This window comes from Hippopotamus amphibius, chromosome 5 (assembly GCF_030028045.1).
Source record: "Hippopotamus amphibius kiboko isolate mHipAmp2 chromosome 5, mHipAmp2.hap2, whole genome shotgun sequence".
Taxonomy (NCBI): Eukaryota; Metazoa; Chordata; class Mammalia; order Artiodactyla; family Hippopotamidae; genus Hippopotamus; species Hippopotamus amphibius.
The window spans coordinates 106,031,248-106,045,468 of NC_080190.1; the positions used below are offsets into that span (position 1 = coordinate 106,031,248).

The 14,221-nt window shown below is 41.4% G+C and overlaps 1 protein-coding gene across 4 annotated transcripts in view; it reads left to right on the forward strand.

Moving 5' to 3' along the window:
- ZNF704 (zinc finger protein 704) overlaps positions 1–14,221 on the forward strand; it is a 225,772-nt gene that overhangs the window by 4,532 nt on the left and 207,019 nt on the right. Inside the window, exon 2 of one of the 4 annotated variants that reach the window (XR_009054017.1) lies at positions 1,861–1,942. The exons of the other annotated variants lie outside the window; for them this stretch is intronic. The gene's annotated coding sequence lies outside the window, so the exon portion shown is untranslated. The remainder of the gene's footprint in view (positions 1–1,860; positions 1,943–14,221) is intronic. 4 annotated transcript variants of the gene reach the window in all.

Genomic DNA, 14,221 nt, shown 5'->3' on the forward strand with positions numbered 1-14,221 from the left:
CAGGCAAGCGTGAAAGCAACAGTGATGCAGCTGGTACTGCTAAGAAGCGCCAAGCGGTAACGATGGAAACAAAAGTGAAAATAATTGCGAGAGTGGGGCAAGGTGAAAAGATGGTAGATGTTGCTCATTCTTCTAACAGGAATTGTTCAACCATCGGCACAATTCTAAAGAACAAGGACAAGGTCATGGAACATGTGCCGTTGATGTCGACAATAATATCGAAGAAGCAGTGGAGGAGATGGAGACACTGCTCAGTGTGTGGGTGCAGGGTCAGCATCAGCGTCCAGTCCCGCTCAGCTTAATGTGATTCAGGAGAAGCTAAAAGCCTTCATGAAGACTTGAAGAAGAAACACGGAGAAGAATCAGAGGGCGCATCCTTCAATGCCAGCCATGGCTGGTTTCATCGGTTCAAGGCTAGAGCCAACTTCACAATGTAAAAGTAAGTGGTGAGGGACATCCCTGATGGCGCAGTGGTTAAGAATCCGCCTGCCAATGCAGGGGACACAGGTTCGATCCCTGGTCCAGGAAGATCCCACATGCTGCAGAGAAACTAAGCCCGTGCGCCACAACGACTGAGCCTGCGCTCTAGAGCCCGAAAGCCACAGCTACTGAGCCCACATGCCACACATACTGAGCCCACATGCTGCAACTGTTGAAGCCTGCACGCCTAGAGCCCGTGCTCCGCAACAAGAGAAGCCACCACACTGAGAAGCCTGGGCATCACAATGAAGAGTAGCCCCCACTCACCACAACTAGAGAAAGCCCACGTGCAGCAACGAAGACCCCACACAGCCAAAAATAAATAAATAAATAAATATATAATTTTTTAAAAAAAGTAGGTGGCGAGGCAGAGAGCGCAGATACGGTAGCTGCCCAGGAATTTTGCTGAAGAACTGAAGAGATTCACAATGCAGCAAATGGCAAGGGGATTTTCTTTATTTGAGGAGGCACTGTTAGTTTTTGAGGCACAGAACCCAAACGCAGAACGGTACTTGAAGGTTGCAGCAGCCATTCAGAATGCAATCCAGTGCTCCTATGTCATCTCTGACAAGAAAAAATGAGCTACTACCCAGACATCACTGGATCACTTTTTCAAGAGAGTAGATAGAATTGAATCCAGCAAGAAACTGGAGCCTGTGCCATCAGGGTCAGGCCTGAGTGAAATTGCAGCTCGCCCTCCATCTCTACTGCTGACGATCCTCCAGCTCTGCCATCTCCCACCTCCTCTCCCTCCTGCAGTCAGGACCTCTTCTTGCCTGATCACTCGATGCCAGCCCCTGTAGGCCAGCTGTTGTACTGTACTCCTGTACTTTTCAAGGTACTGTACTTAAGATTAAAAATGTTTTCTTTATTTTTCGTTTGTCTGCTTTTTATGTATTATTTGTGTGAAAAGTATTACAAACCTATTACAGTACAATACTATATAGCCGATTGTGTTAGTCGAATACCTAGGCTAACTTCATTGGACTTACAAATACATTGGACTTACAAATGCGCTTTCAGAATGGAACTCATTCTTATGTAGGGGACTTACTACACCACAACGTTTTTGGCTTTCAAGCATTCTCCTGGTATCTGTGGGTTAGGAGTCAGGGCCAGGCCTAGCTGGGTCTGCTGCTAAGTCTCACAGGTCTGCAATCAAAGTGTTGGGTGGGCTGTGTTCTTATCGGGAGGCTTGGCAGGGGAAGAATTCACTTCTAAGCTCACTCAGGTTGTTAATAGAATTCATTCCCTTGCATCTGTAGGTCTGAGGATCCAGCTTGCTGCCTGTTGCCTGCAGGCTGTCCTCAGCGCCTAGCACCCCTCCCTCCCAGCCCCTCCCCCTCCCCTCTCCTTCATTCCTGCGGTGCTTTGTTGCAGGGTTTCCTCAGCATGGCCTCTTGCTTCCTCAAGTTAGCAAGGAGAATCTTAGCCCCTGTCTGCTGGCAAGATGGAGACTCAGGTAAGGCACTGTAACCACAGGAACAGTACTCCATCCTCTTTGCCATCCTCTGTTGATTAGAAGTGAATCACGGGTTCTACCCACACTTAGGGGGGAAATACGCAAGGGCATGAATACCAGGAGGTGAGGATCATTGAGGGTCATGTTAGGGAGGAACCGCAGATGCACAGAAAAGAAGGAGAAGCGCAAGAGGAAGGTCCTTGGGGAAGTCATAGGGCAGGGGACCTAGCACCCAAGCGTAGGGATTGGCCTTTGACAGAAGCAAAGACCCTTCCTGCATTGAATTAGAGAGAAGGTAGAGAAAGTGAATCCAGTTGTGGGTAGTTGTGTATTGGATGGTGGTCAGATGAAGTAGTACTCATGGAATGGCTTCCGTTTTCCCCCTGCAGCAGGAGGGAAGGCCCTCAGCTGAGAGTGAAGGAGTTTTGAAGCAAGAGCTAAAGCCAGGCGGTAGTGTTATGGGAGAGTAGGAGAGCAAATGTACCAGGGAAATCAAATAGTGTTGCTAGACAGTGTCAAGGACCCATCTGATGTTTGTGGTTCTCCATGTACAGAGTAAGCAGTTTGTCTGGGTATGTAATTAGCCAACTTAATTCCATTGGCTCAAGCATAGACTAATAATAACAAAAAGAGTCCCAGCTAATGTGTATTAAGTTATTTAATTACAACACTAGTGCAAGTCTAAGTGTACAGTCTCACTGACACTTCATTACATATCCCTGAGTCAGGCATTATTATATTACCCTCATTTTACAGAATTGACAGGCAATTTACTGAAAAATACACAGGTGTGAGGCGGCAGAGCAGGGGTTTGAGCCCTGGGTAGTCTAACTCCGGAGCTAAAACCCTTAGGCCTTATACTCTGCAGTCTCTTGGAGACAAAGCAGAGAGCTGGATTCAGCAGAGATGCAGTTTAGCCAGGTAGGTGAGCAATGGAAAGAGAGAAGGGACATATTGTTGAGGAAGTTGGCACTGTTGTGACTATAATGATGGACTATGGCATCTAAGAAAAGTAAGGACAGGAGGGGGCCCATGGGCTGGTAAACAAAAAAAAAAGTCAGGGGTCAGTGGGTTGGAGAAACCAAAGACGCATCAATAAAATCATTAAAAGAATGGGAATGAAATGCAGGACAACTTGGGTTCCAAGATAATGTTAATATGAATGCATATTTGCCAAATACTTATAAACCAGGAACTGCACTGCACTAAATGCTTTATGTGAAGGAAGATCTCCTGAGAAATTATGATTTGGGAATCAGTATTCTCCAGCTGAATATACTGACTTGGACCTGAATAGCACACCCGAGGCTGTATGGTCACAAGCAGAGCCGTGGTTCACAATCACAGCCTGTGCTTTTAATCTCCCTCTATTTATTTGTGATGTTTATGCCCATTTATATCTAGGAAGATTTGGGATGGCCCGGGGAATAGAGGAATAGTTGCTGCTAAGTATCTGAGATGCTTGATTACTATAACATCCGCTAATTTGGGCTTTAAATGAGACAAGAAGAGAAACTTTGTATTACTCAGTTTTCAATATCTGATCAAAGAAGTTTACACATTTATGGGCAGTGGTAAGATTCCACACCCCACCCCCATAAAACAAAAACTAACCTCCTGGGCCTTTGATTGAGGAACACCAGGCAAATAATATCTTCAACCAGAGCTTAATAATAAAAAATAAATAAAAAAATGCAAGGACACTGTCAGATGGAGGAAGGATTCTAAAATAAGTTGTTATTCAGTGAAGGCAAAACAGTAGTGGGCTGAGAAAACAAGGCCCAGGACGGTGCTCTGCAATGCTGTGGATTAGTTTAGGGACAAGAGCCAGAGAGTCTGAAGGGACTGATAATGTACTGTTGTCACAAGTTTAGGAGAAACCTGGAGCTGAAAGACTGCTAGTAGTTCTCTCGTGAGTTCACCTATTGGAAAACTGGGAAGAACGATTTTTAAGTGAGATAAACATATGTCAAAGTACCCACTCTCAGTGCCTGATAAATATTAATTGAAAGGCGCCTGCTTTGTGTGTGCCAGCTCTTCAGGGGTGGTTAGCACATCTGTTGGCCTATCTCTGGGCTATCAGATGACTTTAAGAAGCCTTTGGCAGGGACCTCGCGGCAAGCACTGAATTCCAGTTTGCTAACAAGTATATGTATTGCAAATGGTCCGCGTTGGCTCGAGGGGAAAGCATGTGCTTCTGATACCAGACAAAGCTGTCATTCACTGAATTGTCAACTGCCAGACTTGGAAGGGAAACAAAGATTATCTGGTAACCCAACACCCCCCTTCAACTGCTCAGGACACTGGGACTAGGAAAGGTGAAATGCGTTGTCCAGCTAGGGCTGCTTAGCGAGTTAGGTGAGGCCAGGATCAGCACCTGGTCTGCCAACTCCAAGTTATCACCCTCTTTGCTGGGTTAGTCCTTTGTGCCCAGAATAACCTGCAGTTAGTTCACTCCCTTAAAGTTGTGGTTAGAAAAATCACAGTTTCCTGAAGTGATCTACCACTCACTGCTTATCAACGTCTATTTTTGGAATGCTCTTCCTTCCTAAAGTACCTTAGGGAGAGGTGGTCTCACTTGTGGCTGTGGGAGGTGGGCATGACCCTCTGTGAATCCTGTCCAGGTCAGTCCCCCTCCCTGTGCAGTTCCTAGCGGACACGTTTACTCAGAGGATGAGAATAAATGGCAGATGGGACCCATTGTGAAGCAAGTTCCCTTAATCTCTGGTGTGGTGTGCCTGGTAAACCAGCCTGGAAGCCATCATCTATACTCAGCCCATAACTAGGGCCTCTCCTCCTCCACTAGATTTTACCGCTAGTTGAGCCTGCAGCACCCCATGCAGAGCACAAGGGTTAGGAAAGGAAGAAAAGCAAGAAGGCAGCCATGCCTGGAATCTACTCACCTGAGCTTAGTGTGAAGGATCCAGGAGCTACAGTCAGGATGTCCTTGACCTCTGAGAGCCCTCAGACCTTCTTCATTAGTAAATCCTGTCCTCCCTGCTCAGGGGGACTCAGAGCAGAGAGGAGTGGGAGGCTTTCCCTCCCCACTACAGTGGGCCCTGAAGAACTTCTGGTCTGCGGGGAACAGCCAGGCTTGCACCATGGCTTGATACAAAGTCTGCTGAAGCTGAGGAAACTTGACCTTTAGTATCCCTGTCCCGTCTCTGTTAAGGTAAATGCTGATTTCCATTAGACTTTCTGAAATATTTGAGAATGCTTAGTGACCCTCAAAACCAACCTTCCGGCCTAGCCGAATCTCTGCTTGAAAGAAGGATGATTTTCTTTGGGTTTGCTGTCCATATTTCTGGTCATTCCCTCAGGAGATGTTTATTATGGGCCATTGCTTGCCGTGTTCCTGATACACATGTGGGAAACAACAGTGCATAAGGCGGACTTCCACTTCCTGGCAAATTCCTGCCACGCTGTCGATAAAGAAGGTCAAAGCCGCTTTTCCTCTTTATCCCCGAGATCAAGATTAGATCTGCTGAGAGACCTTCCTTGGCTACCAGAGTTTGGGATGTAATTTTGATATATATCCTAAAACATTTGTAGCCAGTCTATATGAAGAAGATTATATGGTTTGGCCAGGAGGTAATTCCTGAATAGCTAGTCCAAGGGTGAGTTTAGATCACCAAATTTGGCAAATAACCTCTGTTGCGCTCATTTACTAGATGAAGTGAAACAGGATATAACTCTGAGATTTGTGTAGTGAAATTAGAGTGATTAAGTTCTCACACTTCATTGAAGATACTATCTGGAAAATCCAATGTTACAATTTTTTTTTAAATTTTATTGGCTGTGTTGGGTGTTTTTTTGCTGTGTGCGGGCTTTCTTTTAGTTGCGGTGAGTAGGGGCTACTCTTCGTTGTGGTGCGCGGGCTCCTCATTGCCGTGGCTTCTCTTGTTGCGGAGCACGGGCTCTAGGCGCGTGGGCTTCAGTAGTTGTGGCACATGGGCTCAATAGTTGTGGATCATAGGCTCTAAAGCGCAGGCTCAATAGTTGTAGCGCACGGGTTTAGTTGCTCCCCGGCATGTGGGATCTTCCTGGAGCAGGGATCGAACCCACGTCCCCTGCATTGGCAGGTGGATTCTTAACCACTGCGCCACCTAGGAAGGCCCAGTGTTACAATTTATACATCAGGTAAATAGGCTCAACTCTAGAGTTTTGAAGGAGAGTCTGTAATAAGAACTTTGCAGTAACATACAAGAGGGGATTGTTCATCTTGCAGAAGACCATGGAGCCTTGAGGGGCAAAGAATTACAAAGGTTCTGCCTGTGCATGTCTCCACAAGGACTAAGAGTGTGTAGTCTCCGTGCTACACACAACAATTACCAGTGACACACTTGCATTCCTTATGTTCCTGTCATAATGGAAGGCTGAGTGAAAGTAAAGTCCAGGGATGGCTGGTCAAAATAAGTGAATGTCAAAAGTGCTCCGACATTTTTAATTAAACCCGGTTTTTTAAAGGCTACGTGCCTTGAAATATCATTTAATAAAACTTACAGACAGGATGATTTTCGTCCATTAATATGACTTGTGTTGTGGGCTCGTTAGTAAGATGGGAGGGAACACGGTTGAGTCAGAGCAATGATTCCCTGCTATCTCCGCCCCTCCCCACTGTTTGTGTAAATCAGGACGTGAGGTGGCACGGGCTCTGGGTTCAAATTCTGGCTTCTCCGATTGCTGGTTGCACGGCCTTATCAGGTAACTTGACGTCTCCATGCTTCAGTGTCATCAGGTGAAATTGAGATAATCTTTTTCTGTCATTACCTGTTGTTATTAAATATGGCCCAGAGACCGCCTCAGATTAGACATGGATGGCACTTTATCTCCTTTGTGGTTCCAGAAAAGAGTCTTTTGTGAAACTTTGCTTGAGGTTCCAAACTCCTACCGTTATTTTGACTGTTATGGCCTCCTGCTTGTTCCACGCTACCAAGGTATTTCAGAGAGCTGCTTCCTGAAGTGACTTCGTTCATCTGAACTCTGGGGTGTTCCATTGTAACAGTGGTGAGCTTGAATCTTCCCTTTCATCTCAGGAAGCTGTGAGTCATTTATCTACTTGTGGGAAGAAGACAGAAACATTCTAGCTCTCAGGTTCATCAGTGTGTTCAGATCTATAGCTCTTATATTGGAAAAAACCTGGCTTCTAGCTGTACCGGCGGGAAAAGGCTTACCACACATGTTGAATTTTGTGTCGTTAAAACCTGCGATGGAAATACAGTGATGTCGCCTTTCACCTCTAACTTGCATGTGGCTGAGAACCCCTGAGGTGTACATTTGCTTTTCCGTCCTCCTCTGCATTGGTGTCTATGACCTATTGTGCTTTTGTTTGGTGAAGAAGTCACCGTTCTTTGGGTAGGTGGGGATGCAGAGCCCAAAGGATACTTCTAAACTCTTGTAACTACTTGCTTCTACTATTAGAAGATATCTAGAAGGAGGAGAAAAGGACTACGGTTAAGCAGCTTGTGGAAATTCCAGTTAAAAAGAGAGATACAGATTTTTTTAAGTTATAAAATGTTTTAAATATAGAGGAAACTGAGAGGGCAGTACAACACCCATTTGCCTGTGAAGAAGTTATTGTCCATAGGTGACGGGGCCATTTTGTATTTCTAAGAAGGTGACTGTAGATTGTGGCATTTGCATATTTATTGGACTACAGGGCCTTTTTTTTTTTTTTTTCTATAGCATCTTTCTCTTGGGATATATTTTGGGAAATACCGGTTTAAAATACTATTTCTAAATGGGAGATCCATGAATAAATGGCTTATACTGAGATAAATTACTAAGACTGCATTATTAAAGAAATAAATTGTCACACACACAGAGAAAGGTTAAAATATTGTTCGTGGGTCATGCAAGCTTTGAAATATTTTTCTTCATAAAGCTGCTAATTTCTTCAGTATCAAGTTTCTAGGAAAAAAAGGATTATTTTATGTGGTGAATTTTCACTGGTCTATCCGTGAATACCATTCCCATGTGTGAAGTTTAAAAAGTGGTAGAAAACCCTACTTCTCTTGGTAACTCGGACTCTATGGTGGGTCTAGTGGAGGAGCTAGGAGGTGTGGGAAGTGCCATCATGGCAGAGTTACAAGGTGCCCAGAGAGCAGAAAATCACATGATACTTATACTCAGGCAGGTATATGTAATAATATGTTTTCCACATTCCAGAAGAAAAAAGACTGAAAGTATCACAATCATTTAAATGGAAAGAAGCTATAAATTCGGTAGGGTACTAGGATTGATAGTTTCTGCCAACAACAGTATGACTACTGCAAATAAAGGGGTTAAGCATTTGTGAACACTCAGTACTTTATGTAAGGATTCTGTATTGGCTATCATTCAATATTTATTTCAGTATTACCCAACATTTAATGCCTTATAATTTACAGAGGGTTCTCATAGCTCACTTGGTAGTCTTGGAAGGTGGATTTTATTATCTCCATTTTATAGATGCGGAAAATAAGTGTTGGAGAAGAATAGGGCAGTTTCTGTGGACCAAAAAATATATATAGAATTTTTTTTATCAGATGACATATTTGTCAAACATTTCAGAAAACATTTGGGACCAACAGATTTAAAAAATAATTGGAATTGTTACCTAAGCAACAATGGAAATTTAAGGAAAGAAAGGCTTTATTTTGGAGTAAATTTTAAATTAAAGCAACGTGTAACACAATTTTCATAAGTTGTCATAAACACTTCCACGTTGCTTGTTTATGCTTTGAAAGCGGCTACAAGTGCTTGTTAAAGAACAAACCTCACTAATTTGTATTAATTTGGGTTAGGATCCAAAGTTTAACTTAAAGAACAGTTTTTTAAAATGTAAGCTTTTGACAGTGTTTTCAGTTAGCAAGTTCATGTACTTACAACTCAAAACTAGTTTAACAAAATGTTAGAAAAATAGCAGAAATACTAGCATAAGGATCTTAGGACTTATAAAAATGAGTATGTGAAGAGTATCTGAAGGAAAAATAATCTTTTTCATCAGATATTACTTGCAATAAACATTATCTCAGAAAAATGAGGAAAATGGACCCATGAACCTATGTAAGCACCAAACACTATAGCATCTTAGGGTGGGAAAAAGGAGGTTAATGATATGGGAGGAGCCACTGGAAGGTTTGAAATGACCCAGGGTAGGGTTTATGGAAAAGGAACAGGGACTGTTGTTTGCATTTCCCATTACATGAGTGCTTGGTTGATGTTTAAGAGGTTCAGAAAATGTGCTCTTAGCCATCTGTTGGGTGACAGCAATATTTTTCAGCTCTTATTCTCATTCTAAAAGAGATTTCTATTGAAATAGGTCTCTCAAATCTCTGTATTGATTTTGTGACTTGAAATTTTCTTGCAATCTAGCACAGAGGTTATTAGAGAAAATTCTTTTTACTCTAAAAACTGTAATAGAAATGATGTAGTTTTCATTGTTTGTAAACTATGCTTATCTTTGTGTGTTAAAATTGAGACATCTCGAAGGTCTTGTTTAAATTCAGTGACAAATTAATGGTTTGATTTGTTTAAAAAATCTGTAGGGTGGGGGGGATTGCTACTTCATTCAATCCCAAGGTTGTTTCATTCAACAACTACTCACTGAGCTCCTAGTCTTTGTCAGCTCCAAGGACACAGGAGAGAAAAGACTTGGGAAGGGTTCCCGTTCCCATTCTAGCTGGAGAGACAGTAAACTTCGTGGATGGTGGTGCATTGCTGAGACCGGAATACGTGGAGGAAGAGGAGATTTGGGTTGGAAAGGGGGACTAGAGTTCTGGCTTAACTATGTTAAGTGTGAGATGCCCGTTAGACCCCATGTGGAGACGTCAGGTAGGCTGGGGGTTGGTGGAGAAGATGGCTGGAAATATAAATCAGAATTCATGGGCACGTGGACAGTATTTAAAGTGATGGGATTGGGTGAGAATACCTATGGGGAGACAGTGCAGGTAGAGACCGGAAGGTGCCTAGGACTGAGCCCTGGAACACTTCAGAGGTAATGCTCCGTCTCTCTGTTTCTCTCTCTCAATAGCTTTATTATGATATAATTCACATAATATACCATATAATGCTCCCTTTTAAAGTACACAAGTCAATGTTTTCTAGTATAGTCACAGAGTTGTGCAGCCATCACCACAGTCTAGTTTTGGAACATTCTGTCACCCCAAAAAGAAACACTGTACCCAGTAGTAGTCACTACTCCATACTCATGTTGTTTTACTTTATTTTTCAGTGCCAGTAAGTCTTTATTCATTCATGGTGCTTTTACAGGAAGGAAAGAAGGCAGGAGGGAGAGGAGGGTTAACATGTTAGAAAACAGAAAGAGGAGGAAGAGAAAAGAAGAATCCAGTACAGCAGAATCAACTATTTAATGAATATACCCCAGTGATGGGGTCACCACAGCCCAGGGATTCCAGTCGCCTGCAGTTCAGGAAAAAGGGGAAAGGAATCGGAGAAAGGACACAGACAGGTCCTCATTTTCCTCCCCCACTCTCTTCCTTCTTGTAAATTCCAGATAAAACTTCAGCTTCTAGCAGTAAACACGGAGTTGAATTACATCCAGTCTACATCCTATTAGATAATCTTGTGTGCACTTTGACATCAGATTCCTGCATCAGCAGAAGAGTCCCTGAGTGAATTGCCTAGGCTTTCTTTCCTTTCTCAGTCTCCCACTCCGAGCTTCTATGTGGAAGCCCCTTTCTGTGGGTTGGAAATGAGGGCTAGAGAATTCCCAGTTTATTCAGGTTTTAGGCTAGTCTTTAGGATTTAGACTTATCCCGAGATTTAAATATGTATGTGTATCTTATTGTTTGTTTTGGCTAAAGGTGGAACAGGAGTCAAGTTTTCAAGGCAGAAGAACTTGTCCAAAATAGGAAGTAAGGGAAGGAGCAGGATGAGAAAATGGGTAAGGAACTCCTGCTTTGTGAAAAGTGGCAGCGAGCTTGTAGTTCAGATATTCTTGCCTGGTGCAGAATCTTGACAAAAGTGCTTTGATTATTGTTCTTTCAATACAAAAAGAAATTTGTAAACAATAAACACCCAAAAACAATATGAGAAAGACCAGCACATTATATTTACACAAAGTAGATCACATAGCAACCACCAAACCAGCAACCTGTGAAGTCCTACAAAGCTTGGATAAACCCAGAAACTGGAGGGAGCTTGATTTGGGTAGACTGCCCCCAGGATGATACACCTTGCCCACTGGGTTCTAGTACATTTGCCGAATGTCAGCACATAGTGCTTGGCGAGGTAGGCCTGTGCTGATCTCCCAGTTTGTCAGTAGCGTCTTCCTTTCTCCATTAGCTATTATTATCTATTATCTATTATCTATTATCTCCAATAGCTGAACACTATTATTACCACTGCAGCAGGGGACACTGGCCCTGGAACCACAAAGAAGCTCTTATTTAGAGGACCATTTGGAAGCCACACGGAAGTACAGAGTTTTGAAAGGTTAAGGATTCTAATTTTGTTCCAGGCCCACAACTCAGGCAGCATGGGAAAGTACAGCGGTTTCATTCTTAAAATCTTGCTTACCTAACACTATCTTGAGATTTTTATACATGCAAGAGTATGTGTGCTTACACACACACACACACACCCTACACACACCTTTGTGTAATGTAGACTTAACCTGATCCAATGGAGGGTAAGATCTCATGTGGAAAGTGAGCCAGTGTCCCAGGATTAAAGGTTTGGTCAGGAATCCTTAAAAAATACACACACACACACACACACGCACACACACACACACACACACACGCCTTACTCTTTGTTTTCACTCAGACCCTTTTGCTAACTTGGACGTGTTTTAACCTCTCTGTGTCACCTTCCTGTTCAGGGCTGATTTACAGTCATCCACTTGAGAGGCAAGTCAGAGTTGTTTAGAATAAGGTTATTCCTGCTTTGTAGCCCTGGAGCTGTTGACTTATCTCTGAGATTCCTCCTATACCTGAGATCACAGTGTGCAAATGAGGGCCTCTCAGAATAATGTATTCAAAAATACAAAGTCAAAAGAGTTATATTAAGAGAAATAAAGAAAAAAATGTAAGTACACAACAGATGTCGTTCCTACATAGCTAGTACTGTTGGGATCCTGAGGGGAAGCATGACCCAAGTTAGAGTTATGAGCAGATAAAATTGTAATAGACCACAACGGCAGGAGAGTGAATCCTAGAGGCAGCAGGCCTTCACATGTTATCCCAACACCCTTTTTCCTACTCTCATAACCCATGGCTTAGGATAGTTCCGAGCACCTTGTACCCTTGGGTCATAGAGGAGACAAGACAGAAAAGAACCCTGACCTTGTACAGTGGGTCATAGAGGAGACAAGACAGAAAAGAACCCTGCCCTACCCCGAGAGAGTCCCCATCACTCAAAGTAGTAGCTTCTTGAGCCTGTTAACCTGGTCTTATGTTTTATCTTTTTACTTTAGCATAGAACATCTCTCTCTTCAAAAGGAAAACTGCTTCTCTATCCAGGCTATTTTCTAGCCCTAGAACCTAAAACCTATGATCAGAGATAAAGAAGAATATGTCAATGTTAAAAGAGTCAATTTATCAAGAAGACATAAAATCCTAAATATTTATACACCTAATACAGCTTCAAAATATATAAAGCAAAAGCCTACAGAATCAAAGGGAGAGATAGACAAATCTACAATTGTAGCTGAATATTTTAATTACTCTCTCAATTATTGATGGTTGGTAGCAAGAAAATATAAGAGTATAGAATATTTGAACAATACTGTTAACCAGCTTAACCTAATTAACATTTATAGAATACTACACTGAATAATTGAAAAATAAATACTGCTTTTAATTGTGTAATAAATATTTACAGAGATACACTGTATACTGGTGGTGGGGGAGGAAGCCAAGCCTCAGTAAATTTCAAAGGATTGAAATCAAACAGAGTATATTATTTGACCACAGTGGAATTAAATTTTAAAAATATTTTAAAAAGGTAACTAGAAAATCCCCAAATATATGAAAACCAATCAGTGTTCTTCTAAATAATCACTTAGAAGAAAGGAGAAATCACAATGGCAATTAGAAAAGAGCTTTAATTGAAAATTTAAATGCATCCCATCAAAGTTTGCAGGAGTTAAATCACTGCTTAGAGGGAAATATATAGCTTTAAGTCAGTGATCTAATCTTCCATCCAAAGAAGCTAGAAAAAGAAGAGGAAATAAATAAAAAAGATATGGTGGGAAATCAATGAAATAAGTAGAAAACAATAGAGAAAATCTGTGAAATCAGAAGCTGATTATTTGAGAAGATCAAATTGATATACTAGTTATACTGATTTTATAAAGAGAGAAAGCACAAATCACTAATATCCAGAGTGAAAGAGGGGGTGTCATACAGCTCTACAGACTTTAAAAGGATAATTAGGACATATTTATGTTAGTAGAGGAATTTTTGCCAGTACATTTGACAGCTTGGATGAAATGGGAAAAGTCCTTGAAAAACATAAATTAACAAAACTGACCACTAGAATTAATAGGATGTTTGAATAATGTACCATCTGTTAAAGAAATGGAATTTATAATTGAGAACTTTTGCACATGGAAAATTCCAGGCCTGGATGCTTCACTAGTGAAATCTATCAAATACTTAAGGAAGAAATATGTAATACTAATCTTACAATAGCCTTTACCAAAAAAGAGAGAGATGGAATATTCCCAATAAATTTTATGAGGCCAACATAACCCTAATACTAAAAACATATAATGACATAACAAATAAAGAACATTATAGACTTTCATATATACATAGACACAAAAATACTAAACAAAATATTAGCAAATCAAACCTAGCCGTGTACATGGCTAGGAAAATACATTATATGCACAAAGTTTCTTTTTTTTCTTCCAAGAAAGTAATTTTGGTTAAATACTTGAAAATCATTTGGTATAATCAACTGTATTAATTAGATAGAAAGGAAAAAGCCACATGATCATGTCAGTAGTTGCAGAGAAAACAAAGTTCAACACCTATTCATGATTTAAAAAAAAATAAAACCTCTCAACAAATTAGAAGTAGGATGAAAATTCTCACATTGATAAAGAGCATATATAAGAAATCTATAGCATCACACTCAATAGCAAAAGATAATTTCCTCTACCAATATCAGGAACAAGACAAGGATGTGTGCTCTAACTCCTTTATTCAACATACTACTGGAGGTTTAGCCAGTGTGATAAGGCAAGAAAAATAACTGAAAGGCATAAAGATTAGGGAAAAAAGAAAGTAAAACTGTTTCTCTGTGCAGATGATATGATCATCTAAA